Source organism: Anas platyrhynchos, chromosome 16 (genome assembly GCF_047663525.1).
Source record: "Anas platyrhynchos isolate ZD024472 breed Pekin duck chromosome 16, IASCAAS_PekinDuck_T2T, whole genome shotgun sequence".
Lineage (NCBI taxonomy): Eukaryota > Metazoa > Chordata > Aves > Anseriformes > Anatidae > Anas > Anas platyrhynchos.
The window spans coordinates 16,701,254-16,728,980 of NC_092602.1; the positions used below are offsets into that span (position 1 = coordinate 16,701,254).

Here is a 27,727-nt window from a genome sequence, read left to right on the forward strand (position 1 = left end):
GCTATCTTTCTACCTCATATCTTCTTTTTTCTTTCATATGAAACACAGTATTTCTCAACAGTGACTAAAGATAATATCTGCTGTACAATTCCCCTTGGAAAACAAACAAGCACCCTTGAAATGATGCAGTATCAACTGTAGTTTTTTCTCATGTTCTCTGTGTTGTAGCGTCAGCTGCCTGTCACACTGCAACTTGATGTGCTCAAGTGCAGATTCCAATTCACGTATTATATTTTCCTGGTCTATGACCTTCATCTCCTGTTCTTCAGTCTGCAGTTGTAATTTACGTTCAGACTCTCGCAGGCCAACAATCTAAGACAATCTAATACACTTCTATCAAACCATTTCAACAAATGCTTTTACAGTTCTGCTTAATAGATGAATGGATACAAAAGCAATTGTCTGTATAAGCTGTAAGCTTATACTGGAAACAGATTTGCCTGCTGACACGAGTTCACACTTCAGAATTGAGCTCTGTAGATTTTGATCACATGGACTAGTGGATTTTTTAATGCCCTGTGCAGAACTTAAACTGATACAAGAGTTTTTTTCCTGTTTCTGGAAAACTGCCAATTTGTGTACCACAGACAACTTGTTCACAAAATCACCCAAGGTTCACCCATGGGCAAAGAGAGACACCAAGTCCTAATGCATTTCTTTTTTATGTTTCCAGGTGTCATTACGATTCTTCAGTATATGGTGGTAAGCGCTTGTTTGCAGAAAGATTTTATAATGGATTTGGAAAAAAGAAATACTATCCTGAGGTTAATAAAGACTGCAGGTGGGAAGAATTTCAATACGACACCACTGTTTAAATATGTTGCTACTTGAGAAGTTAGCAGCATAAAGCAGTGGAAAGGAGCAAGGAAATTTCCAGAGTTGCAACACCTTTTAAGCTAATGACACCAAAACAAGATACAAACAAGTAATAGAAAAGCATCTTTTTTTATGTTGATGTCAAGATGCAAAATATCCAAATTAACAACAGATGTGAGTAACCTAAGCAGGCTTTCAAGGAAAGTGGATTAAATTGACTTTACTTCTTGACACTATTTCATTTAACTATTTAGTGCAATAACAGGTAATAGGATAAAATATTGATCATTAGCCAAAGCAAACCTTGTTAAAGTATTTGAAGAGGATAGCTCTGAGCTCATCAGCAGACAAGGAAACTAGTTTTCCTATTGCATTATCCTCACTCTGTGAAAGGATCTGTGAAGAGGATCTAAGCAAGTACTGGCGACTCTGAATACTTTCATTCTTGTAATTAATAGCAGCCTCCAGGGCTTCAATTCCTTCTTCCAGCTGCAAAAGGACATGTTCTTCCTACACAGAAACACAGGAGTGAGATTGTAAAAAAAGTACAAAACAAACCTTTGTGTGCATAAGACATTAACTTCATTCTCAAAGGTGAATCTAAATTGAAGAGCAAGACTAACTAGTAGTAGTACAGAGAATGGAATGGGAAAAATAAGAGGAAGAGTACAAATCTAGAACCTGTTTGGAGCAAGCAGGAAATGTCTTGATATCCCTTCCACAGACCAGAGTTCAAACAAATGGTTCATCACCACAAAAGCCTACATTCTATTCTTCCTCCATTTTCCCCTCCCCACAATTTGATGACTTCTATTACTTTTTCAGTTGAACTAGTTTTCTAATTAGCGATTAATGAACCAATCAGATCTGTAAGCAGTTTGGTGACCATTATCTGTGCAGGAAGGTGGCAGAAATTCATGCCCTGAAGTATTGCAGAAGATTCTGTGGAGTGAAGCAAATAGGATTCTTTCTGGCATGCTATCAGCTCAGTAATAGGCCCCAACTGCTGCTTCTCAAGACCTAAAACAAATCTGTGTATTTTACATCAATTTATTCAATCTTCAACTTAATTATACTGATCAATTCAAGTGTGTAACATCCACAGTATGGCTTATTTTCATTGTAACTATATGGAGGCCTTCAGGTGAGGTTTGGTCTTTCACAAAAGCCTATGAAAAAAAAAATCAAGGGACATCACTATTAGAGTACTTCACCTTGTTCTATGTCCTGATAGGAAAATAGCTGCCTAAGATAAATTGATGGACATCCTGTTTCATTATTTCTAATTATAGAATTGTTAGGCCAGCGACATTTGTCCGGACTCTAGCTAAAGTAAGTAAGTTCCTCTGAAAGTATATGTTGTTCACTGTTATGGAAGTAGTGCCATTATAGCAGTATTTTCATGTCGGCTGTTAACAAAAACACCCAACCTCAGTTCCTTGATTCTCTACTGTCTAATACTGGGAGACATTTTAGGTCATGATTGGAATACTTCATTATACAACATTGCCTAAAACTTTGATGTATCTCAGAGATAGTTACTTACTTCAGCTGACAACACTTTTCAGTTACCCTCTTTCAGTTTCTCATCCACACTATTTCTTCTTCTGAGTAGCTGATCCCTTTCCTTCTGAAGAACCTGAATTTTTTCCAGAATGTCTGTCTTATCTTCAGTAGTGCTGTCCTGAAGCTGCATACCTTTATCACACAATTCCTGGTCCAGCATACTTAAGCGAGTAGACAATTTCATACTATCTTTGTTTAAAGCCTTTAAAAAAAGAAAAAAAAGAGAGAGAGAGAGAGAAAGAAATAAGAGGAAGAATGAAAGAAACCGTAAATATAAAACTCCTTCCCCATAAACATGTACATGAGACTGTCGCATCCTAAAGTGGAAGACCTGTCTACTTCTTGTAAAGGGACGCCATTTAGGCTAAGTAGACAGCTACCATAAAATTTACTATTTAATCAAAAGATGAAAGAAAACAAAGAAAAGCAATGTGCAGTTTTCTACATATCTTACATGAGTTAGTCATTACGGTGACAATGACATTTCAATTTCTGTTTCTCAGTAGCCAAAGTAAATAATACAGAATGTTTCTCTGCCATGTTCTCTACTTTGCAGGCATTGAGCAATTTTTTAGATATTGTTATTTAATGTGCTGCAATAACAGAACTTTGGAAGTCAGATTTTGTTTTGTTGTTAGAATTTCGGGGATATCATGTAAATAAAGGTTATTACATTCTATTATTCATGTTTAAAATGTTCATTTGATCAAGCCACACAATAATGTAATGGCAGCGCTAGAGATACAAGTCGCATGGCTTAAACCTCTTCTGTTATCCGGCTGCCCTCCTCCCATAGTCTTTTCAGGCAGCTCTACAATTGTGTTAAATTTCTTTCTTTCTTTCTTTCTTTTTTTTCTTAAATCACCTGGCTAGATCTCAGTTTCTTGATTTCTAGGAGGCTCTTCTCTTGCAATAATGCTTCTTTTTTAGCTACAATGGCTTCTCTTTTCTTTAAATCTTCTTCTAGTTCCGCTAACTGTTGGTGCTGTTGAAGAATTCTTTCCATTTCTTCATCCAGCCATTTCTTTTGCTCTTCTAACTTCTACAATTTAAACAGAGATCCAGAGAGCATTAACGAGGACTATTTGGGTCAGAATTTTATGACTATGTTTTTCCTCTTTTAGAGTAACTGATAAAACGTGAGAAATCAACATTTCAATTCTTAACATTAAGTGTTCAACAGAATCCTGATTCAGGATAATACAGAAATAGGACTGACTTAAGGAGAGGCTCAGCAATGTTATATTACTACATCTTATGCAAACAATTTTATCAGATGCTTTTAAGGAAATGTATTATTTTCCTAAAAACAGTTATAGAAATAGATGTCATATATAGAATGACAACAACTAAGTTTGAAAGGTACCACAAGAAATCAGCTAGCCCATCCTCATTGCATGATTCTTGCCCAAGACCAAGATTTGTGGAAAAACACATCGTGATGAGAAACTGTGATGCTGAAAGAAAGAAAAAATGGGAGTTCTGATCCTGCTAGCAGAGTCTATTATAAGTCTCTTCTGAAGCAATGGTTTATCAGTGGGCATATTGCTGGTATGGCTAAGAAGTTGCTTTTATTTCGTTTTTTAAATTGATTTTCACCTCTAAAGACTTTGGTTAACTCATGAAACTCTCATGTTCCAATGTCTAGTTCTGAAATCATGCAGGTAGCACTGTTGCACAGGAAACCTACTATTCTAACACTGTCATGAACAACCAAAACCATAGCCGTCTGTCATATTTGTCAGATGGGAAAAGAAATAAACAAACAAACCGTGCAACATTTATAACAGAGCTCATCAGAATCACCTTCAAGCCTACCAGACAACCAAACTCGTTGAATTTCCAGCTATCTGAATTACTTCCTTTGACAAGTCATAGAAAAAACAAAGACATTACAGCCCTCTCCTTTCGTTCATTCAAAACCAGTTAAAGAGCTTCTTGACTTGTCTCAGTTTTTGCTACAAAAAAAAAAAAAAAAAAAAAAAAAAAAACAATTTAAAAAAAAAACAGGGGAGGGAGGACAGAATACTCTTCTTCCAAACGCTTTACAAAGATGACACGGGGTGAATAAAGACACCTTTCTTTTCAGTGTCCACACAGATTTGGAATAGATTAGCTACCTCTGATTTCTGTAAAGTCCACACCGAGTTATTTTTCTTCTTTTTAAATGCAGCAATCTCTCTGTCTTTAAGAATCTTCTGTTGCTGTTCCATCTTAAGCTGAAGTTCCTCTAAACAAAAACAAACAAAACTTTCTTTCTGCCTCAGTCAGTGTGTTTTTCAAACACATTTAATGACAGAATCTACACAATCATGAAATCAGAAATATTGAACTAATTTACATGCAAAATTGCAACTCAGGGCTAGACATCACATAATAACATTCAAAAAAATAGCTGAAGAGAAAGGAAGAATGAAGATTTCTGTGAAAATACTTATACACAATTTCTTCAGTGTCAAGTAAGCAATTACTTAAAAGGACAAAATCTGGTAGTATAGTACATTGCCTTTGGGAAAACAAAGGTCAAACTGGTTGATCTTATTCTTTGTCATAAGGAAACAGAAAGAATCCTACTTTAATTTGTAGCTGGTCCCGCTGAAGCTCTGCTTCTAGTTGCTTCTTTTTTTTCACTCTCCTCACGCAGTCTTTTCTCTAGCAGGGTCTGCTGATGCTTCATCTGAGCCACGTTCTGTTCAAGTTCTATTGCTCGTTTTTCACTTTGGTTAGATAGAGAAGCCAGATTCTTAGTGTCTTGCTTCTTCTTCTGTAAGGCCTGAATGTTCATGGAAAATTTCAGCTTAACAACAGGAAAACTTAAAACTAAAACCCGACTCAGGTTAATTCTCTATTTCACTGAGTTAGGACAGTGAGCAAGACTTGCTACATTTTGCCACAACAATCACACATTATCTCTAAGGTCTCTGAGCCTTCGTAAAATCATCAAAGACAGAACTATCTAACTACTTAGTTGTTAAATAGTAGTGGGTATAACTGTGTGAAGGTTCTCATTGGCTACTTCAATCCAACTAGCTTCAATTGTGTGAAGCTGGTGAGAGTTTCACAAGCAGAGTGTACGGATGATAGTGTCTCAGGTGATGCTGAGACAGGAATTTGCAAATCCTAATGGTCATATTGGAAATACCTGCACTTTCAGCTTAGCTGCATCCATCTTCTTTCAGAACTCTCTTTGCAGCTTGGCTTTCTCAGGAAGCTCTCTCAGCTCCTTATTCTCCAGCTCCTGAAGCTGTTTTTGAGTTTCGGCCAGTTCCATTTTGGCCTGCTCGGATTCTTGCTCCGGTTTAGTTATCTTCAAAGAATATTGCCTGCTTACACACTCTGCATCCTTACCTTAAAGACATCATATCCAAATAGTTTTAAAACAGCAAGCTAATAATTTGCAATGTATCACTTAAACCTGTAATTGAATCGTTACTTACTTCATCCTGATTAAACCAAAAATTTCTGAGACATTTTCCAAACCTAAACAAACAGCTCCCTTATAACACTGAAATATAGATGAACAAAGGAATTTTAAATCTGAACTCTTCATAAACCATCTGATGTCACCAAAGAAAGTAACACCTGAGTGCCACATCAAGTGAAAATTTTCTGCCTACTGCAGTCCTTGACAAAATAGCTTGCCTGTATTATTATGTTTTTTGTTGTTTGTTTGTATGTTTGTTTGTTTGTTCCCCAGAAGAATATGCTACATATTTCTCAGCTTTCAACTTGGTAATCAGCAAAAAACTCTCGATTGTGTTTCTACTGATTTGCCCTGTTCGGGCAATCTGATTTGCTCTGTTTGGGATTCCGTAAGTACTGTTACTGGGGGTGCACAATGTTTCTCAATGCCAAAAGACTGCCTCAGGAGAATATGTACACACTAGAAGAGTGTGATTGAAACAGGTAAGCACAGATCTTTAGGGTCATCACAATGATAAGTTTCTGGCAAGCATATATGTATCAGGACAGGTGTGTAATGATATAGGCTAACAGGGACACTGACCTTTTCCCTCATCCACTTCTGACTCCTGCTTCTCTACTGCTATGATGGCAATGCAAGCATTCCCAGCACAGTGTCGTATCTTCTCTCCTATCCCAGACACTGGGTGACAAACACATGTCCATGAAGAGATCAGTTGCACTAAGCGTACATGAAAAATTACACTATAGGTGGATAAACACAATAAGCTACAAAACACAAAAAAATATTTAACAAACAAATCTGCAGATCACAGCTGAGTAGGACACAATAAAAATTTGCAGCCTTCAATGCACTCATAGCAAGTAATTCATAGAAGTTAGGAAACTGTAAGTTACCAGAAGTATTCCCGCAGAAGAAAATTACCCAAAAACTAAGATATGCAGGTCTTCAGAAGTTTTGTGTCTTTTTTCTTGCTTATTTCTGAATGTCTTCATTTCAATTTTTCAGTCACTTACCTGTTCTTACTAATTCCTTAATAAGTTCTTCTTTCATTTTGATGTTAAGTGCAAGTTCTCCCATTTTTTGCTTGGCCTCAGTGAGTCTCAACTCTGAATTCTTTAACTTCTGCATGTTAAAAACATGACTTTTCTGGAGGCAGTCGATTTCTTCACCTTGAAAGAAAACAAAACAATGTGGAGACCAAAAAAAAAAGGAATAAAAAAGGAATAAAAGGAATACACTCTTTAGCCAAAAGACAGTGATCTGAAATATAGTATGTATAGAATTCTTACAAATGAAGCGAAAGAGCCAAAAGGAGAGAGTATTGCAAAGAGTCTTTTCCCTGCCGTCTAAATATGGAAATGACAGCATGCATTAGCATTTCAAGAATGCTAATGAATGCTAATCTGAGAGAGAAAAAACATATTTAATTTAAGCATTTTCAGTGCATCTCTGATGAAATAATAGCATGTTTCCTTTTCTTGAACTAGTACTAGATTTGTAGGTCAAGTGCTTTCTCGCTAGTAAGTAGTACTCAAACATTAAGGTCACTGATGTCAATTTCAGAAAAGGGAAAAGGAAAATAATTAAAAAATAAATTTATGTTGAGCTATAATGAAAAAAGTATTTGTAGCAAATAAAGACATTTTGATGAGAAAAATAATTACATGTGATAAAGACATTATTGCATATTCTAGTATTATATCTAACACAATTTACTCTCATGACTTCCATTTTACCTGTGGCTGTATCAGTCTGTGGCACAGATTTGTCACATAAGCTGGACTTGTCAACTTGACATTTCATGTCACTTTGCTCAAAGGGAAAGCACAGAGAAGCCTGTTTTCGTGTCCATTTTTGGTTTATTGAATGCCTAAGAAAGAATGGAAAACATGATACATTCTAAACACAAAGGGATTTTTTTTTCTTTTAACTTTATATAAAGTACATGATATTAAAGAGAAGAGTGCCAAACTGAGAAAGCTTACATAAGCATTTGCACCTTCTTCTTCCCATGCTTGATCTTGTTGGATGATGTCCCCAAAAAAAAGATCATGCAATCTTTATCGCATCAAAAAAATGTGGTTTTTAAACTAGTTTCATAATATGCCTAGTTGGTCCTGCAAATTTATTTTAAGTAGTATCACAAATGGCCTCACATTACAGTAGGATTAGGCAGTAATATTGTATTTGCTATATATTTATCTGTAACAAAAGTTAAAGAAAAAATTACCTAAATGAGAAAAAAAAAATAAATTACTTTTGACTGTCTGTATTTTCTTTCTCTTCATCACTCTGATAGAGAGGTGGCAGTGAAGGACTTCATCTTGATCTTCTATGTAGCTCAGTATCATCTGGCTACGAGCACGGAATCCTGCCATCATCCGAGCCAGGGAAAAAGCAGGGGGACTGGTATACACCTGCCAAAAAGCACCAAAAAAACACTTGGAATAGTTCAGTAATTCTTTATTGATATTCCAATAGTATTTCAGTTTAAAAGTCTTTCACTACCTGACCTTGTATGCAGAATTGCAGGTGTTTAAATAATATTTCTGAGTACCTGTGTACCAGAAGGTTTTGCAAGAGAAGGTTCTGCTTAGAACACTTGTCCCAAGTGCAAAAGAAGGTACTGTTACCAACTTATTACCCAAAATGTTCAGTTTATCAGTACAGAATAATCATTCATTTTGGGAATGCTTCCTATCTGAACTGTTAAACATTGCACAAAAAGATCACTAAAGACTACAGCTTTATGACTGTGATAAATTCTGTGTTTTAAGTCAATTTGTATGGGGCTTTGAGCAACCTGATCTAGTGAAAGGTGTCTCTGTCCATGGCAGAGTTGGACTAGATGATTTTTAAAGGTCCCTTCAAACTCCAGCCATTCTGGGATTCAAAATGTAAACCCATAGATTTTGGACAACTGGGACATAGCGTGTGTCGCAAGACATTCGAAAGTACTTTTTCAGTCTTCAATGCTAAAATGCTTCAAAGCCAAACAGCAGCTGACAATAGGTCACCATAATTTGTCACGCCCAATAGAATTATTGAACGATAACTGTTAAAAAAAATGTAATGCTTAGGTAGACCTTACCTTTCGTGTCTCTGTCCCTGAAGATGGGTAAAGGGAGTGTAGCAGACTCTTTGTGAGTGGGACACTGTATGGCCTTCTTGCAGATGCCGTAACAGCAGGCCCATCTCCACAAGCACTTGAGAAGTCCCAAGTTTTCACAACCATAAACTTCTCTAATTTTTCTTTTAGCTGATCAATAAGGATTTGCTGTTCCACCATTTTTTCATTCTCATATGAAAAAAACAAAAACAAAAACAAAAACAAAAACAAAAACGGTTGCTGATCATCAGGTTTGCATCATACCTTTCTAAATTCATTATAAAGGTCAGTCTTCTTGTATATCATTCACCAACTCTAAATTCTTCTGCAGTGCACAGGCAAATTCTGCAACAAACTGAAAATTCTCTGGCATGACAGGTAGAATCTTACCTCTCCCCAAACTCCAATCATTTTTTTTTTGAGACATTTTTGTCTCTAAAGGACCTGTCCTATATAAATTATGTCAGCTAGATTTAGACATCTAGTGAGAAGTAGATGACATATTTATCAGCCCTTGCTTGCCTTATTTGTGTGTTCATGGATAAATAAAACGGTAATTCAAGAAAAATGTTCAAATGAAGCACATGGTCTGAGTTTAAAGAATGAAATGTACATACATGTAGGCTTCCTCTTCCTCTTGGAGTGGTCCAACTTGAAAGATTATTTTTATTAATTAACATTCATAAAATTGGACGTGACCCCAGGATCCCCTGTATCAACCGTTACTTTCTTTTCTACCCAGCCTCAAATTTGTCGGTAATGCTAGTTTGAAGAACTTACTTGCCTTTCCTACAGCAATCTCTGTGCATTGTTCAAAATTACATATCTTCACTGAACTGATTTATCCATAAGGCCAAGACCATACAATTTTCAGTCTTCTCTGTTCCTTTCAGAATACATCGAAAATCTTGCCTACCAACAGGAAATTTGAATAACAGCTAGAGATAGTTAACTAAAGTATGCATTCTCCTACTTTGAATCATATATTTTTTATTTATTCTTTTTTTCTCATCTTCTTAGACTGCAAGTCCTTTCCCCATACATAGACAATGCCCCACAAATTGACATTTTGTTGGAATACAATACATAATATTTCTGTGTCATAGCAAAAAGAATATATATGTCAATACCATACATTTTATGATTGTGGAAGTAGTAATGGGCAACTCCACCTTACAACTTTTTTTTTTTTTTAATCCCTATAAGACTCTGTCCCTTATGCCCTTGTACATACAACCCCATAGTGCATAACCTGTTACATAAATACATGGGTACAAACATTTACATGCTACTTTTACAGTTCTTATTCTATCATGTATCATTGAAACGACACTTTCCTGTGCATACAACTTTAAGCCATTTGACACAAGCATTTGATTTAATTATTATACTGATTTTTCTGTTTTTAAGTAAAAGTGAGAGCTGCGATCTTTTGCCTACAGTACAACTGTTTCTGTTCATAACATCTGCCTCGTATCCTCCATAGGATACAATTATAAGCATAATCGTATATAAGCATCTATGTGTATTAGAAGCATGGATTGTTTCAGTCTAATAAGCTGACAATATGCAGTATGGGTTAAAAAAGGAAAACACACAAAAAAAGCCTATCCAGAGATGACAGAACAGAAAAAAAGTTACAGAGGGAAGGAAAAGATGGTGACCAGTGTACTTACCTTTCATTCATTGACTCTCCCCAAGCCATCAGCAAAGAAGAGGAAAAAGGAGGATAAGGAGGAAAAGGAGAGTAAGGAGGAAAAGGAGAATAAGGAGAATAAGGAGAATAAGGAAAAAAAGGAGAAAAAGGAGAAGAGTACTAACTAGCCATGTTTATGCTGTTCCCTTTAAAAAAGGTCAGATCTATCATCCTATAAAGTTAGATCTATCAACTATCCTATATATGGTCTCCTGGATCTTGAAATGCTATTCACTTACTACCCATTACAATTTCATTAGCATATACAAGATCTAGAGAGGGAAGGAGGCAAGCAGTGTTTCCACTGTGTCACTCAGCTTCTTGTAATAGTAAACTCTCAGAATACTAGGATGAAATTCTGTCTTAAAAAGTCAAAAGGCAACAATACTTTACTCTCACACTGAATAAAGATATAACAAAGCATGTTTCTACACAGCCTTTCAATTAAAGCATTCTGTAGGAACTTGATGGTCTTTTTGAGATTCTAAACAATCTTTTAAAGCCTTTCAAGTCCTAAATCATGAATCGTCCTGAAACAACTTAGCAACAACACAGATCTGGAGGAAGGCAGGAAGCAAAGAGAGGGTGAATGAATCACTTAATATCATACAGGAAGGCTGTGGCAGTTAGGCTGATACACAAACTTCAGGAATCACAGTACTGTGATTCACCCACTAGATGATCTCAGCTCATTAGGGAATACAGCTCTAATTCAAACAAGGTGCTTGTAAGACTGGTAGGTGTTTACATCCAAAAAAATTCTGAAGGATCTGTCTTGAAATCATGAGTACATTCCTATAGTGGACGGATGGTTTGATATAGATATATGTAATATATGCCAGAGGAAAAATACCTGTAATCTATGTCTTTCTTCAGCCTTCTTTAAAGATTCCAGTTGCTCTTCATTTTCCTGTATTAATGTCTTTATCTGATTCTGCAATATCTTCAATTCATGATCCTTCTGGCTGAATACTTCTTCATCCATAGCTAGAGCCTGCTAGATAATAAAAGGAAAATTCAGCCAGTGGAAAAGCAGGCATTGTTATTCTTGAAGTTGGAAAATTAAATACATACATACATTTATTTGTTGTTCAAAGATGTGAGTAGAACTGCAAAGTTGTGACGTATATATGGCAAATTCTCCCACCATGGAATCACAGAACAGCTGAGGCTGGAAAGGACCTCTGGAGGTCACCTGGTTTAACCCCTGGCTCAAGCAAGGCCACCTTGAGCAGGTTGCCCAGGACCATGTCCAGGTGGCTTTTGCAGGTCTCAGAGGATGACTCCACTTCTTTGGGCAACTTGTTCCAGTGCACAGCCACGGCCACCACACAGTACACAAGTGCTTCCAGATGTTTGCCTAGAAGCTCTTGTGTTCCAGTATATGCCCACTGCCTTTTGTCCTGGCTGCACGTTCACTGCACCTTCCCTTCAGGTATTTGTAAGACATTGCTAAAATCCCCCACTGAGCCTCCTCTTCTCCAAACTGAACAGTCCCATCTCTCTCAGCCTTTCCTCATTGGAGAGGTGCTCCAGTCCCTTAAGCATCTTTGTGGCCCTCTGCTGCACTTTTTCCATTATGTCCCTGAATCTCTTGCATGGGGGAGCCCGGAACTGAACAGAATCAAGCAGAATGCAGTAGAGAAGTTGGAAAGGACCTACAAAGATCATCAAGTCCAACTGGCTGACCACTTCAGGACTAACCTAAAGTTACAGCATGTTATTGCGGGCAGTGCCCAAACGCCTCCTGAATACTGACAGGCATGGGGCACCAAACAGCTCACTAGGAAGCCGGTGCCAGTGTCTGACCATCCTCATGGTACAGAAATTTTCCCTGATGTCCAGCGTGAACTGGACATCCCCCACAGCTTTGTGCCATTCCCATGCATTCTTCCCTCAGTTACCAGCAGCACAGACCAGCACCTTCCCTCCTCAGCAAGTTGCTGAGAGCCATGAGGTCGCCTCTTGGCCTCCTATTCTTCAGACTGGACAACACAAGTGTTCTCAGTCTCTCCTCATAGGACCTGCCTTCCAGCCCTTCTACCAGCTTTGTTGCCTTCCTCTTCACACTTTCAATTATCTTCACATCCTTTTTCAACTGGGGTGCCCCTGAGCACACGATACTCAAGGTGAGGCCACATCAATGCTAAATATGGTGGGAGACTCCTCTTTTGACTGGCTGCCTATGCTGTGTATAACGCACCACAAAATACAGTTTGCAACTGCAACTGGACACACTACTCCAGCTGTGGCCTCACTGAGCGGAAGGATCACATCTGTTGACCTGTTAGTGACACTTTGCCTAGTGCAGCCAACAAAACCACTAGCCTTCTTAGGAGGAAGGGCACATGGCTGACTCATGTTCAACTTGGTGGCCACCAGGATGCCCAGCTCCTTTTCTGCAGGGCTGCTTTCCAGCAGGGTGGCCCCCGGCATGCACTAGTGCCTGCAGTTGTTCCTCTTCAGGTGCAGGACTCTGAACTTGCCCTTGCTGAACTTCATGAGGTTCTTGTCAGCCCACCTTTCTAGGCTGTCAAGGTCCCTGTGGCTATGGCAGCATGGCCCTCTGGGGAATCAGCTGCTCCCTTCAAAAGTGGTTTCCACCAGTCGTTTCTTTACTTCTGTTTCTCATCTATTGATTTTGTTTTGACAAGTTTCTTTCTCCCAAAGGAAATAATGGACCCATAACCAACACTACCTTACAAAGTGGGTATTTAAATCCAATTACTTTCTTCGGTGTGCTGTGAGATTTGGCTGTAAAATCTCAGCATCAATCATAATATTAATACACTTCTCAAACAAAAAAATAAGGATGGCCCTCCTCATTTTTCATCTCAAAGAAGAGCCTAAAGATTAAAGAAATTATAATGTTATTTTTTTTCAGATGTTTTTCTGGGCAAGTGATCCAATAGTGATTGAAGGTTACTTCCAAATGTAGTTGGCCTTCCAGAAAACCTTTAGGAGCCAAATGCAAAGTATAGACACACTATGTCTTACCATTCTAAAGACAGATACTTCTGTACAACTGTATCTTTTCTGTACAACCTATATCTTTCAAGTAAATACAACTCTTAAGAGCTGCTCAAGAGCCTTTATTGCCCTGTTTATTTTAGCATCTCCCTAACCATCTCCTCCGAGCTGTGGATGGCATGCTTACCTGGGTATCTTTCAGTTTAAACCCAGCTCTTACACTGTTTTGAACCTGGGAAGCAGAGCTTTACAATAAGCCAGAGAAAAAAAATGAAGAATAAATAACAGAGCTGTAATTTAGGATGATGAGAACCAAGAAAAGCCAGAATTTGTGTATGCGATTGCGAGGTAACAATCTACAGGCTTACCAGAATTCAGTGTGAAAAATGAAAATAGGTTGATTTTATAAAATTCTAACTTGTTGGAACTCTATCTCCTCCTCCTACGAGACAGACACATTAGCTTTCCTGATTTGTTCATAGGTACCTAAACAATCAACTTAGAATGAAATACCTGGCAGTTCTTTAGTTCTCTCCTCAGCTGAAGAATTGTGATATGATGGGGCTCTTGCATGGTGCCAGTTCCAGTGTCAATTTGCTGCACGGTGAGAGCTTCCTGCTTTTTAAGCTAACATCATCATTCAAATCAACCAGGAATGGGAAGGCTTCATCCAAACAGTTTCTGTAGCTGAAGCACTGAGCTTGAAGCTGGGTGAGCTGTTCTTCTAGCAAACTGATTCGGGTTCTTTCTTGATTTAAGTCATGTCAACACTGATTACCAACTTGTTGGTTCTGCAAAGCTTCTCGGAGCAATCTGATTTCAAGTTCCATTTCATCAATCCGGTCTTGATCAGGGTTGTAGTTGACAACTGTTTTTGGCTCTGTTTGCATATTTGAGCGAATTTACAGATTCATCAAAGTCTGATGAGGATGGACTTATACATGTTATCATGACAGTCTTGGCGTTCCCTCCTAGGGAGTCTTTCAGAATGCGAGTGATTTTAGCATCCCTGTATGGAATATGTACGCTTTTCCTTTTTGGGTCTCCAAGCGCACTGATGACATTTCCCAAGGCCAACAAACCACTATTGATTTGAATTGATTCTTTGAATCCTTCACTGGTATTTCCAGTCTTTGTCACCCTCTCTGATCCTGCCAAATCCACAAAATGGAACTTTGAAGCAATCATCTGGACTGATTTCCAAGATGAATCCTGTGGATCACTATTTTTTTTGAGACTCTGCAGATTGTTTCTGACAAATACTGATAGTAAAAATGGCATGTGATCGACTAGAGTGTTCGTTCATTTGTGTTGTGCCTGCGTGACGAGCTGCATTGCCACTTTCCAACAGGCTCATCACTTCATCTGCACATTCTACTTGGAATTCCTTAGCACCAACAATCACTTCAAACACCAAAAGAAAATCAGAATAATTACATTAATTTTAAACTTTTCAGTAAAAGCTTACTGCAATTATGAAGAGTCAATCTATAAACACAAATCACACAAGCATACAAGCCTGCATTATTATAAGGTCGTAGCACATAGCTAAATAAAATAAAACAGTATGTGGAAAGCACGAAGTACAGCACATCTGAAACCTGCAGAAATAGAATATATGGGTGTATTTTGTCACACCATTTGAAACAGTATTGTAAACAGAATACACAGAATACACTTAGGTGTTTACACATCGTCTTATGCAATTTGCAACCTAGTGCTATCTAGAAAAAAAGTATGAGCAAACCTAGCTCAAAGCTTACTTTGTCAGTTAAAAAAAAAAAAAAGACAGAAATTTTGAAAGTTTGTAGTAAAAGTGACTCCCACCCTATGTTAAGAACATAGTTCTTAGTGGAATGGAAGCAGATATTTACAGCATAAGTAGCTTAACAAATATAACTTTGAAGTGAGAAGCAAAGGCTTAATCTTAAAGCATTCATTCAACTGAATAATCATGCACAATTGTGTTTCTATGCTGAATTTGCAGAAACAGTAACAGTACTACCTTACCACCTGATGCTGCTTCTGGAGGAACATTGATATTGTTCATAGGAATCTCAAATGAAGGCTGCTTCAGATCAGCTAAACTGAATTGATATTTTGAAAACGTGACTTCGTCTAGTATTAGTCATCGGTAAGCTCTCTTTTCAAGAGATGGAAACAATAATTTGTGCACACAACAGAAATCAAATGCACGAAGTTCTAGAGCTGAAATCCTACCTGTATTTCCGTTTTCATCTTCTCAGATATGTAAATCTTTCACAGAGGTCTCCAACTCCAATAAATCTCAAAGTTCTTCCTCGTAAACCTCTATATAAGATACCTTCACTCGGAAATCGATGTTATGGTTTTCAGAAATATGCTGAAATAACTCCTGAATAGCCCGTGGGATTATGCCTTTTTCATCCTCTGAAACTGATGCTAAAATAGAAACACAGATGTCACAGACACTTGCAGTCATTCTGTCACACAAATTACAAAGACTAAAACTAAAGAGAAGTCTGCGAGGTTTATTACTCAATATAATAAGGAATAGGAAGAGCTCAGTTTTCCCAAGTTTTCATGTAAAGATTTGCTTTTCTGTTGATCAGAAATGCATGGAAATGATACAGAACTTTACTACTTTCTGCGGGTACGAGACTACAAGAAAATTAAATTAGTAAAAAATCACGCTAGAAGAAAAAAATATTTTGAACTTGCTAATGAATTAATGATAAAACTTCAAATCCTTTATGCAAAAAGAACGAATTTCAGGGTTTCAAATTCAGAATCAAGGACCAAGAAAAATCCAGATAGTCTTCTAATTCCTGCTACTCCACTTCTTCTCTCTTATTCAGCAGAACAGACAAACAAATTGTGACTTCTCGATACGGAAGGGAAGATAACCAGAGCTGGTGATACACGATTTCAGGGAAAGTCAGAAAGCAAAATTGTATACATGCAGAAGCTGAAGAATTCTTCTGCGAACTAATACAGAAAAATAGTAGTTTCCAGTCTCAGGTGTTTGAGAAACACTGACTTGGAAATACCAAGTAAGTCGAATAGTAGAGTTTCAGATATCTGCCTTTAAAAAAGCAAAATTTGAATTCCACATAAAGTTCAACAAGGCCAATATGCAAGGTTCTGCACTTGTGCTGGAACAGTTACAAGCACAACTACAGTCTGGACAGAAAACAGATTGAGAGCAGCCTTGAGGAGAAGGACCTGGCGGTGTTGGTTGATCAGAATCTCCACCTGAGCCAGCAATGTGTGCTTCCAGCCCAGAAAGCCAACCATATCCTGGGCTGCATCAAAAGCAGCATGGCCAGCAGGGGGAGGGAAGTGATTGTCCCCCTCTGCTCTGCTCTCGTGAGACCCCACCTGGAGCTCTGGGTCCCCCAGCACGAGGACGTGGAAGTATTTGAGAGAGTCCAGGAGGGCCACAGGGATACTTAGAGAGATGGAGCACCTCTCTTACGAAGACAGGCTGAGGGAGTTGGAGTTGTGCAGCCTGGAGAAGAGGCTTTAGGCACAGCAGCCTGCCAGTGCCTAAAGGGGGCCTACAGGAAAGCTGGGGAGGGACTCTGGAGGGACTCTTTGGCAGGTGGTGTAATGATAGGACAAGGAGGAATGGCTTTCCAACTAAAAGAGGGTTGATTTGGATTAGATATTCAGAAGAAATTCTTTACTCAGAGGGTGGCAAGGCACTGGCACAGGTTGCCCAAAGAAGCTGTGGATGCCCCATCCCTGGGGGTGTTCAAGGCCAGGCTGGATGGGGCCCTGGGCAACCCGGTCTAGTGGGTGACATCTTTGCCCGTGGCGGGGGGTTGCAACTGGGTGATCTTTAAGGTCCCTTCCAACCCAAATCATTCTAGGATTCTATTCCATGAAATTTATCTATGAAATCTCTTTGTCAGACTCTGAAAAAAGTCCAAGAGTGAGTTTGCTTCATACAATTACCTAAAGCAGATACTTTCTAAGTAGGATAAATGGAGCCAAAATTTCTAAAGCACTGTGTTTCAGAAAGTAGGGTAAGTTGCCTGTTAGAATAGAGAATGGGAAAGAGCACTTTAATTTTTTTTTATTTTTTTTTTCTCTCATACTTTTGGTATAGCCTAACGGACACAGAATTTGTGTTTAGAACACAACCATCACATAAACTTTGGAATATATATGTCTTTTTTTGCTATACATTTTTTCATTATCTCTTAAAAATTCTCAAGCATCATCTGTTATGTATTAAATACTTAATTTGCAGAACTACATTGTTCACACACACACAAAAAAAGACTTTTTACAACGTACCAATGTGACCACCTCCAATGGTGTAAGTCTTCCCAGAACCTGTCTGTCCGTATGCAAATACTGTAGCATTATATCCCTCAGCCAAAGACACTAGAAGAGGTTTAATGCAAACTGGATAAACTTCTTCTTGGGTTGAGTTTTTGCCAAATACAACATCAAAAGTGAAGACACGGTCTTTCCCAATGATTATTTGTTGTGTATTTGGGACTAATCTCACGCATACTTGGTGGTTATGAAGTACTTCCTTGGAAAGCAGAGGTCTGACCCTTACTGCAACTTTAACCAGGATCTCCTCCATGCCGGCCTCCATCTCTGTGCTCCCCACTCAGTATTCAGGAAGTCATTACGAGATCTGTTACAATTCCTCTGTTCACCTCATTTGCAATTTTCTGCACCTAAGAAAAAATGTTTTCCGAGTTAAAGAAGAAAGAATTAACTCCCTGCTGAAGCAGAATGTTGAAGAGTTTCCCAAAGAATACATAAGCAACATTACACCCTGGAAAGGAACTGTGATAAAAAAGCAGATATGTTAACAACTGTTAAACCAGTGCAGAAACTAATTTTGCTTCTATTACCTTCTAAGCTAGCAGACTTAACCTTTGGTCTGAAAGTGGTCAGACTTTCTGTTTGGACGTTATACTGCCGGATGAAGCAACAATATTGTAAGATCTTGTTAATGAACTCTTGATAAAGCATAGACTTACAATGAACCTTATTTTCTCACTGCTACAGTACCGATGCATAGGCAACAGAAATTATTCAAAAAAACCTTTTTATCCGGAATTAATACCTATAGACACACACGTGCTTGAAAGCCATCTTCTGCTTACAAGGGCCAAGTATTTAGAATTTCAGAAGCACAGAAAGCTGTCGTGTTGCTTACATGGGGGGTATGATTTTAAATAGTTGTGATTACTACACACCAAGCATTCCTCTGATTTTAATCCGTCTCTTTATGCCCATATGGAACTATTTTTTATTAGTTATATAATATTATTATATATTATATAATAATATTATAATATTAATAATATTATAATATTAATATATTCTGTGTGGAACTTCAGGTCGGCGATGGCAAAGTTGAGAGCCTCTGGGTAAGGATCAAGGGACGAACGAATAAAGGGGATGTCGTTGTGGGAGTCTATTACAGACCGCCTGGCCAGGACGATAGCGCCGATAACTTATTCTTTACAGAACTAAGAGAGGCCTCGAGATTAACTCCCCTTGTCCTTATGGGGGACTTCAACTTGCCAGACGTTAACTGGGAGTGCCACACGGCTGACACGAGCAAGTCCAGGAGGTTCATGAAGCACCTAGATGATAACTTTTTGGTGCAGGTGCTAACGGAGCCAACTAGGAAAGGTGCCCTCCTAGACCTGTTGCTAGAAAACAGAGAGGGTCTGGTGGGAGATGTGGTGATTGGTGGCCGCCTCGGTCATAGCGACCATGAAGTGGTTGAGTTCAAAATTTACGGTGACAGAAGGAAAAGTGCCACCAAAACCTCATCCCTAGATATGGGGAAGGCGGACTTCAGGCTGCTCGGGGAACTAGTCAGCAAGGTCCCCTGGGAAGCTGCTCTTGAAGGCCTTGATGTCCACCAGTGCTGGTCACTCTTTAAGCGATGCCTCCTAGAAGCACAAGATCAGGCGATTCCTAAATATCGCAAGTCAGGCAGGCGGGGCAGGAGGCCGGCGTGGCTGACCAGGAACATTCTAATGGAGATTAGGCGGAAACAGAGAGTGTTTCGCTACTGGAAGGAGGGCCGGGTGACATGGAAAGAATACAGGGATGCTGCTCGTGTCTGTAGGAAGAAAATTCGTGTGGCTAAAGCACACCTAGAGTTGAAGCTGGCTGTGTCTGTGAGAGAAAATAAAAAGGGTTTTTTTAGATATGTGAATGGAAAAAGGAGAACTAAAGAATACATAGGGCCGCTCCTTGACAGGGAAGGTCTTCTCACAGACGATGACATAGGCAAAGCAGAGACGCTTAACGCCTTCTTTGCCTCTGTCTTCAATGCCGATGATGGGCTTCGGGACCCAGGGTGCCCCGAGCTGGAGGACCGGGACGGTGGGGATGACAAACTCCCGACCGACCCTGAACGTGTGCGGGATCTGCTACTCCACCTGGATCCCTACAAGTCCATGGGTCCGGATGGGATTCATCCCCGGGTGCTGAAGGAGCTGGCGGACGTCATCGCGGAACCTCTCTCAATTATTTTTCAACGATCCTGGGAGTCTGGAGAGGTCCCGGTAGACTGGAAGCTGGCAAATGTTGTGCCGATTTTCAAGAAGGGTCAGAAAGAAGACCCTAGCAATTACAGGCCTGTCAGTCTCACGTCAGTGCCTGGTAAAATCATGGAGAAGATGGTTCTCGAACGTATTGAGGCGCACCTGGGGGACAAAGCAGTCATTGGTCCCAGCCAGCATGGGTTTGTGAAGGGTAGGTCCTGCCTAACTAACCTGATTTCCTTTTATGATAAGATCACCCGTATGGTGGACCAAGGGAAACCAGCTGATGTGATTTTTTTGGACTTCAGCAAGGCTTTTGACACGGTTTCCCATAGGATCCTACTGGACAAAATGTCCAGCATACAGCTAAATAAAAACATCATACGATGGGTGAGCAATTGGCTAACGGGCAGGGCCCAAAGGGTTATGGTGAATGGGGCTGCGTCAGGCTGGCGGGCGGTCACCAGTGGGGTCCCTCAAGGCTCCATTTTAGGGCCGGTACTTTTCAATATTTTTATAAACGATCTGGATGTAGGAATAGAAGGCATTTTGAGCAAGTTTGCTGATGACACCAAACTTGGAGGAGTTGTGGACTCAAATGAGGGTGGAAAGGCCTTGCAGAGGGATCTGGATAGGTTGGAGAGCTGGGCGATCGCCAACCGCATGAAGTTCAATAAGAGCAAGTGCCGGGTCCTGCACCTGGGACGGGGAAACCCTGGCTGCACGTACAGACTGGGCGATGAGACGCTGGAGAGCAGCCTAGAAGAGAGGGATCTGGGGGTCGTGGTAGACAGCAAGTTGAATATGAGCCAGCAGTGTGCCCTGGCAGCCAGGAGGGCCAACCGTGTCCTGGGGTGCATCAAGCACGGCATCGCTAGTAGGTCAAGGGAGGTGATTGTCCCGCTCTACTCTGCGCTGGTGCGGCCTCACCTCGAGTACTGTGTGCAGTTCTGGGCACCACAGTATAAAAAGGACATGAAACTGTTGGAGAGTGTCCAGAGGAGGGCTACGAAGATGGTGAAAGGCCTGGAGGGGAAGACGTACGAGGAACGGCTGAGGGCACTGGGCCTGTTCAGCCTGGAGAAGAGGAGGCTGAGGGGAGACCTCATCGCAGTCTACAACTTCCTCGTAAGGGGGTGTCGAGAGGCAGGAGACCTTTTCTCCATTAACACCAGCGACAGGACCCGCGGGAATGGGGTTAAGCTGAGGCAGGGGAAGTTTAGGCTGGACATCAGGAAGGGGTTCTTCACAGAGAGAGTGGTTGCACACTGGAACAGGCTCCCCAGGGAAGTGGTCACTGCACCGAGCCTGTCTGAATTTAAGAAGAGATTGGACTGTGCACTTAGTCACATGGTCTGAACTTGGGTAGACCTGTGCGGTGTCAAGAGTTGGACTTGATGATCCTTAAGGGTCCCTTCCAACTCAGGATATTCTATGATTCTATGATTCTATATTTCAGCAACCATGGTTCCTTATACTGCCCCCCATCTATTAATTCTGAAGCACAAGAAGAAGCATCGAATAGGATTTCTTTACAAATGTCTACCAGAAACACTCCAAAGCCTCGATGGGTATCAAATGCTGCCGGATCCCAAACACATCTTCTGCTCTTGCTGATTCTCAGTCAAGGAGGCTTTGCCATGCAAAGGAAAGTTTGCTGAACTTCCTTCTTGCTCAACTCCCACGCAGCCTTTTTGCTCTGTTACCCAACTGGCAGAACTCACCAGCTAAGCACATCAAATTCAGCCTGCATGAAAATGCAACCAGATTGAAACACAAGTCTTCTGTGGTTGCAAAGAGAAGAGTTTTGGCATTTCACTCACACCCATTTGCATTGAGGGCTTGTCCATTCAGAGCTGAGAAACTTTGGAAGCTGACAAAAAGCCTTGTTGTACAGAACAGAGCAAAGGGAAGCCAAGAAAGAGAAGCAAGAGCCTGAAATCCTGCTCATTTCAGAAAGGGCACGGCAATCACGAGCACATGCTGAAAACTTACTGACTCCCCCCCCGCCCCCCCCTCCCAAAATGACACCCAAACCAGTCGCGGGAGGGGAGGGGCGGAGGAGGGGAGAGATCCCATCTCCTACTTCCTCAAACAAACACCAAGCAAAATGCCGGCTCAGCGGCGCTGTGGGGCGGCTCCCCCCAGCCCCAGCCCCGGCCCCGTCGCTCCCCGCTCCAAACCTGCTCCGGGCGGCGGGAGGCAGCCTCCGGGCGGGCTGAGGGGCCGGCGGGCCGCGCCTGGGCCGCCCGCGCTGCTGGTGACAGCACCTCGCTAGGCAACGTCCGCAACCTTCGGCGGCGCCGCCCCGCCGCGCACAGTGGCCCCCCGCAGCAGGAGGGCGCAGGCGGAGTGGGGGTTGAGGGGTGGGTGTGAGGGGACACCGGGGGGCAGCGGGGGGCAGCCCCCGGCCCCCAGGGACGCGCACAGCTCGCCCTCGAGTCCTGGGGAGGGTGGAGGGGGCCGTCTGCTTGTGGTCAAAGCAGGGGTGCGAAATGCGGCTTCCATCGCCGCGCTCGTCATGGAGGAGAGCGTCTCCTTATGGCTCCGGTGGAGCTCAGCGGTAAAGGCTGAGTTTTCCCTCAAACACAAGCGGTCTCCAAGTAGGCGAGCCACGCTCACAACTGCTCGCAGCTGCTGGCCCAGCAGCCGCCGGGAGTGCCCAGGCACACGTCCACACACAGACACATCTGTAGACACAATGCCGACAGAGCTCAAGGAGCAAAACGCGAACGGATTCTGTCCGATTTGTATATGAAAAACAACAGATAAGACCAAGTCGGTCCCATTCATGACATGGAACACTGCTTTAGCAATTTGTAAGTGCACAGAGCTTACTCCACCCTAAAGACTTGATAAACAAAGAGACATTTAGAAAGCTAAGCTGTGAAATGACTGAAACAAAAAGGTGTATTTCCAGCTTCAGTTCCCTAAAGCGTGTAAGTACTTCTCAGAAACATAAGACAGGACAATGTAAAGATGTAATCTGCGATTAAGTAGTTCTTCTTTCACAGGGAAAACCAAAACCAATGACTTTTCAGGGACAGCAAAAACTCTTGATGAGACAACAACCTTACTCACTGTTGAAAATATAATCCCTTTACATCATTGGCCTCACTCTGCTGATGTTCTCTCCTTTTTCTTCTTTTCTCTCCTTTCTTCACATTTATAGATCTACACCCTGAAGCTAGAGATTTACCAGCACGTCGGCCACTTCTGCCTTTTCCAGGCTCTGAATCAGTATCACTTTCCAGTTGTAGTAAGGCAAAACGAGACGCAATGGTAGGGACTGAACTGATTAGAGCAGATTCCACTGCCATGTCTGAAATTCTAGGGAGCTGGCTTCTTTTAATTATCAGTTTCCTGGGAAAGTAGCACAGAAGGTAGAATGAAAACATTGTTTGATCAAACAAGCAAAAATTCATATCATTAAACCACAGAAGTGTTTTTTTTTGGCTCAGAAAGCATAAGACAGGGCTGGAATTGGGGGAATGAGGGAGAAATCAAAAAGATACAGTATAATTTATTTATATTTTAACCGACTACACTGTATTACCTTAGGTAACTAAAGAAGAATTACATAAAATAAAAAAAAAAAAACAACAATCTACCAAACATATTTTAGGCTAATACATTCGCTCTTGAGAGATTTCGTGGAAAAAAGGTGGCTCTACAAGAAGCTGGTCTTCATGTTCTGGGTGGAAATAGACACAATTAGAATAGAATAGAATAGAATAGAATAGAATAGAATAGAATAGAATAGAATAGAATAGAATAGAATAGAATAATTTAGTGCTTAAAAACTATTTCAGATGCCATCTCCAGAGCCTGACAAACACAATTTAAAAATGAAGTAGATAATACACATACGCAAGCTCCAGTTTGGGGTAAGCAGCCTTATCTCTTCTTTTACAAGAAGTTTAATTTTGTTTGCAATGCACTGGAGATTCAGCAAGCAGTTTTCTCCACAGGGAGGTGAACCCAGCATTTCAGCTGGTACCGTCCACAAACATCAAGTTCACCTGTTCTTAGAGCAAGACACAGAGGATACGTTGGGAGGAGACAGAACTAAGTAACACTTATGCCTTCTGTTGTTGCCTGTAGCTAAAAGCAACATGTACATCCCTGGGACACCATTCTAAAGATCAAATCATTTACCTAACATTAAAGCTAGATCCTGCGTATATCTATGTTTGTCCAACTGCAATTTTTCCATGCAGAGTTTGGTCAATTAGCAGAGTATTGAAAGTGATGATATCCATCTCTGATTACAAATTTCATAGAAAACAGACATCTAGATATGCTGACATATTATGACAGTGGTGTAGTGAGATAATACATACTTCTTGAAATTACTGTTCAAAAGGGATCTTTAGATTTTGAAACAAGTTCTTGAGTTATCTGCTTAGATAACCTACAAATCTGTTCCTTATTAAGTACTATTACAAAAGAACATGAGACTCTGCAGAAGTTTCCACAGGCTCTCTTTACCACTTAACTCCAGAATTTCTCCAGTCCAAAATTGTATAGGTGCTCCATATATACTCAGATATGTCAACATGCAACAATAGCATGGCAGAGACCATTCCCCAAAATAATGATTTAAAAGGAATATGTCATTTCACTTTTCAGAGATGAAAGAACCATGCTCTACTCTTAAGTTTACAGGAGACAAAAAGGTTATAGAAAAGAGCATTCTCGTCACACAAAGTTACTCAACTCCATTTCTCTCAAAAGAAGAGAAAATGAAGCTGGTCATCTTAGGAGAAAACGGCCATTGAGCTGTGAATCTACTTGATGCTGATATTCAGATTAGCTGATCAGACCACAACTATGTATCTAGAAAATACAGGTCAATCATATCTACATCATAAGTAATTCATATTTGTCACTCTTTAAATGACAGAACAGGATACATTTGGATTTTTGTGCAGACAAGACTGTGCACATATGCACACATGTGCATACATTGACAAATATTTTAATGCTAAATAACTATATAGTTAACCAGCTGAGGAAATTAGTTAAAGTTGAGAGACTTCATGCTCTTACTAGCTGGACACAAAATATGTTGAAACTTGAAGCTCAGAGAAAAGATTACAGGTGCATCTTTACAGCAAGAAAAAGCACCAGATAAAAGTGCTCAGTCATGTTCCACAAGAACTTATGATGCTGGATGTTGCTCTAAAGCAGACAACACTCAAAGTTTTGTCTGCAGACTCCCTGCTGTGCTTGGCTTAAGAAAAAAAAAAAAAAGAACTATAGTATGACTCTTCAGTAAAAGCCTGGAATTTCTAGTCTCTCTCTACTGTGGTGTATTTATAGTTAATGTAAACAGTACAACGGCACAACAGTCTTTATTTGTACAGTGGCAGCAGTGGCTAATGCTGCCAAATCCTTCTTTTTGCACATACAATCTGAAAACAATTACACGTAGCTGAACCTCTACACAGGTACATAAAGTGGCTGCAAACTCCCTTCTTTCGTCTATAAATACACCAATATAAATACACCAGTAAGTATACCTTTGCTGTCTTATCGTAGTTGGCATGCAATTAAGAGCCCAGCTGACAAGTACATTTAACAAGTACTACCCATGGAATTCTGCTGTTCCAATTCACTGAAATACTATAGTGACAACATGATATCAATTTACAAAACCTTATTCCTGAATTCGGTGTTTCTACATCATCATCATCATAATGGATGGCAATGAGTTTATAAAGTGAATTGCAAATACATGAGATTGCAGGTTATTTTCTAGTTGAGTCGCAGATAGTTGTTAACATTGCTAATTCAGTTGGTAGGACATTTCAATACTATTCATATTACAGCAGGATCAAATTATCCCACTTCTGCAACACCTAAAGACGGATCCAGTGATTCACCAAGGCCTACCACCATGCCAGGCTTCATATTTTAGCACCACACCTACAATTCTGGCAGACCCATTTTATTAAGCACCTAGCACTTCAGTTTCAAAGTATGGCTCCCATTCCCCCCTCCCTGAAAAAACAATGGGCTGATACCTCAAAAGCTTTCAGCTAATTAGAGGTGCTTGCTAGCACCCTTTCAGAGGCTGGTATAGTTCCCCCCACCTCAGGAATTATGAGCAGTGTTATTCTGTATTGCTATAGAAATAACCAGCCGTAGAAAATTAAAAACACACTGGTGTAATTGAGCTTGAGGCTGTGTTTAAGGAAGCTTTTTGATCACAGAAAGAAAGTGTTCAAATATGATTCAAAGATCGAAGCCGAAATTCCTTTAAGTGGTATAGTCTTTATTGCAGCGCTGGATGATGCACAGGGGATCTCTCCACCTATCGTGCATACCCAAGGCGGAAAGCAGTCTTGAATTTATACAATCAATCTCTCAATATTCTACAAGTGCCTATACATATTCCTTACCTATCCCCGCCTTCCCTCGCTTCTCATGCTAATTAGCCTTTTGGCACCTTGCACCTGCGTAGAGCCTCCCAAGAATTGTGGGCAGGGGTCTTTGGGAGGAAGACCCCGAGTCTTCCTCACAGTGTACTTTTCACCTTTGGTCAGGAATCTGCTGAGTTGGCATGTTTCTTAATTGCAAGCGCTGGTTGTTGCTAATTCTTCCATTTGTTGTATCTTTATAATGAATTCCAATGTCCAGTTTTGAGATTTATAGTCCTTCCATTTGTTTCTCTGTCTGTCTACCGCTTCCTTATCATGAGTTGCAGCGTCTTGTTTCGAGATATACAGTCCTTGTCTGGGGATTGTCCTTGCCTCCCCAATGCCTCCCCAATGCCTCCTTAATCAAATACCACAAGGAGTTTCATAATTCCACAGATCAAACTATGACCTGAAGCATCATTTCAACTTCTACAGTAGTTTTCAAGGAAGAGTTTTGAAGTGCGGTAAAATATTGGAAGTAAATAACAGCCTGTTGCCCAAACCCTATTTATCTGAAAACAATATTCCCTACTACATAGGCTACAGGAAAAATCCGCATGAAGGTAAAAGGAAGCAAAGCCTGCTAGCAAGTATTTGAAATTGTTTCCATTTGTGTTATGTATTAGCAAGAGCCATAGTCTTGAGAGAAGGCTTTCACTAATGTGTCAAGGAAGTAAGTAACCCCGTTACAAAAAGATCCCTCAATAATCCAACTTGCAACACCATCATGGCATGGATTGACAGCTCCCATAAATGACCCAGTTCCCAAACGTTCTGATCTGCATATCACTAGCAGGCTGTTAGTGCAACTCTCTGTGCAGTCTGCTCCAAGCAGTAAGAGTTGTGAACACAGCTCCTGCAGCCAAAAGTACCTGTTACTCAGATTCATGCATCACCAACAGAAGATGAGCATTATATACATGTACCATATAATTTTAAGGCAACATTATAGCAATGGTTATTTCTAGCAAGTAGTAATTTATTTATTTATTTATTTAGTGCTTTACTCATTTGTAGGTCATGCTTTTCTACAAACCATGTCAGCATACGTGAATGGATTATTTCAGATTTTTATATTAAAACAACAGATAAGACCAAGTCGGTCCTACTAATGACATGGAACACTGCTTTAGCATGTCTGATGCAGCAATTTGTAAGTACACAGAGCTTACTCCACCCTAAAGACTTGATAAACAAAGAGAC

At 40.3% G+C, this 27,727-nt stretch overlaps 1 pseudogene; it reads right to left on the reverse strand.

Moving 5' to 3' along the window:
• LOC119714994 (kinesin-like protein KIF27) overlaps window positions 1-27,727 on the reverse strand; it is a 43,914-nt pseudogene that overhangs the window by 6,224 nt on the left and 9,963 nt on the right.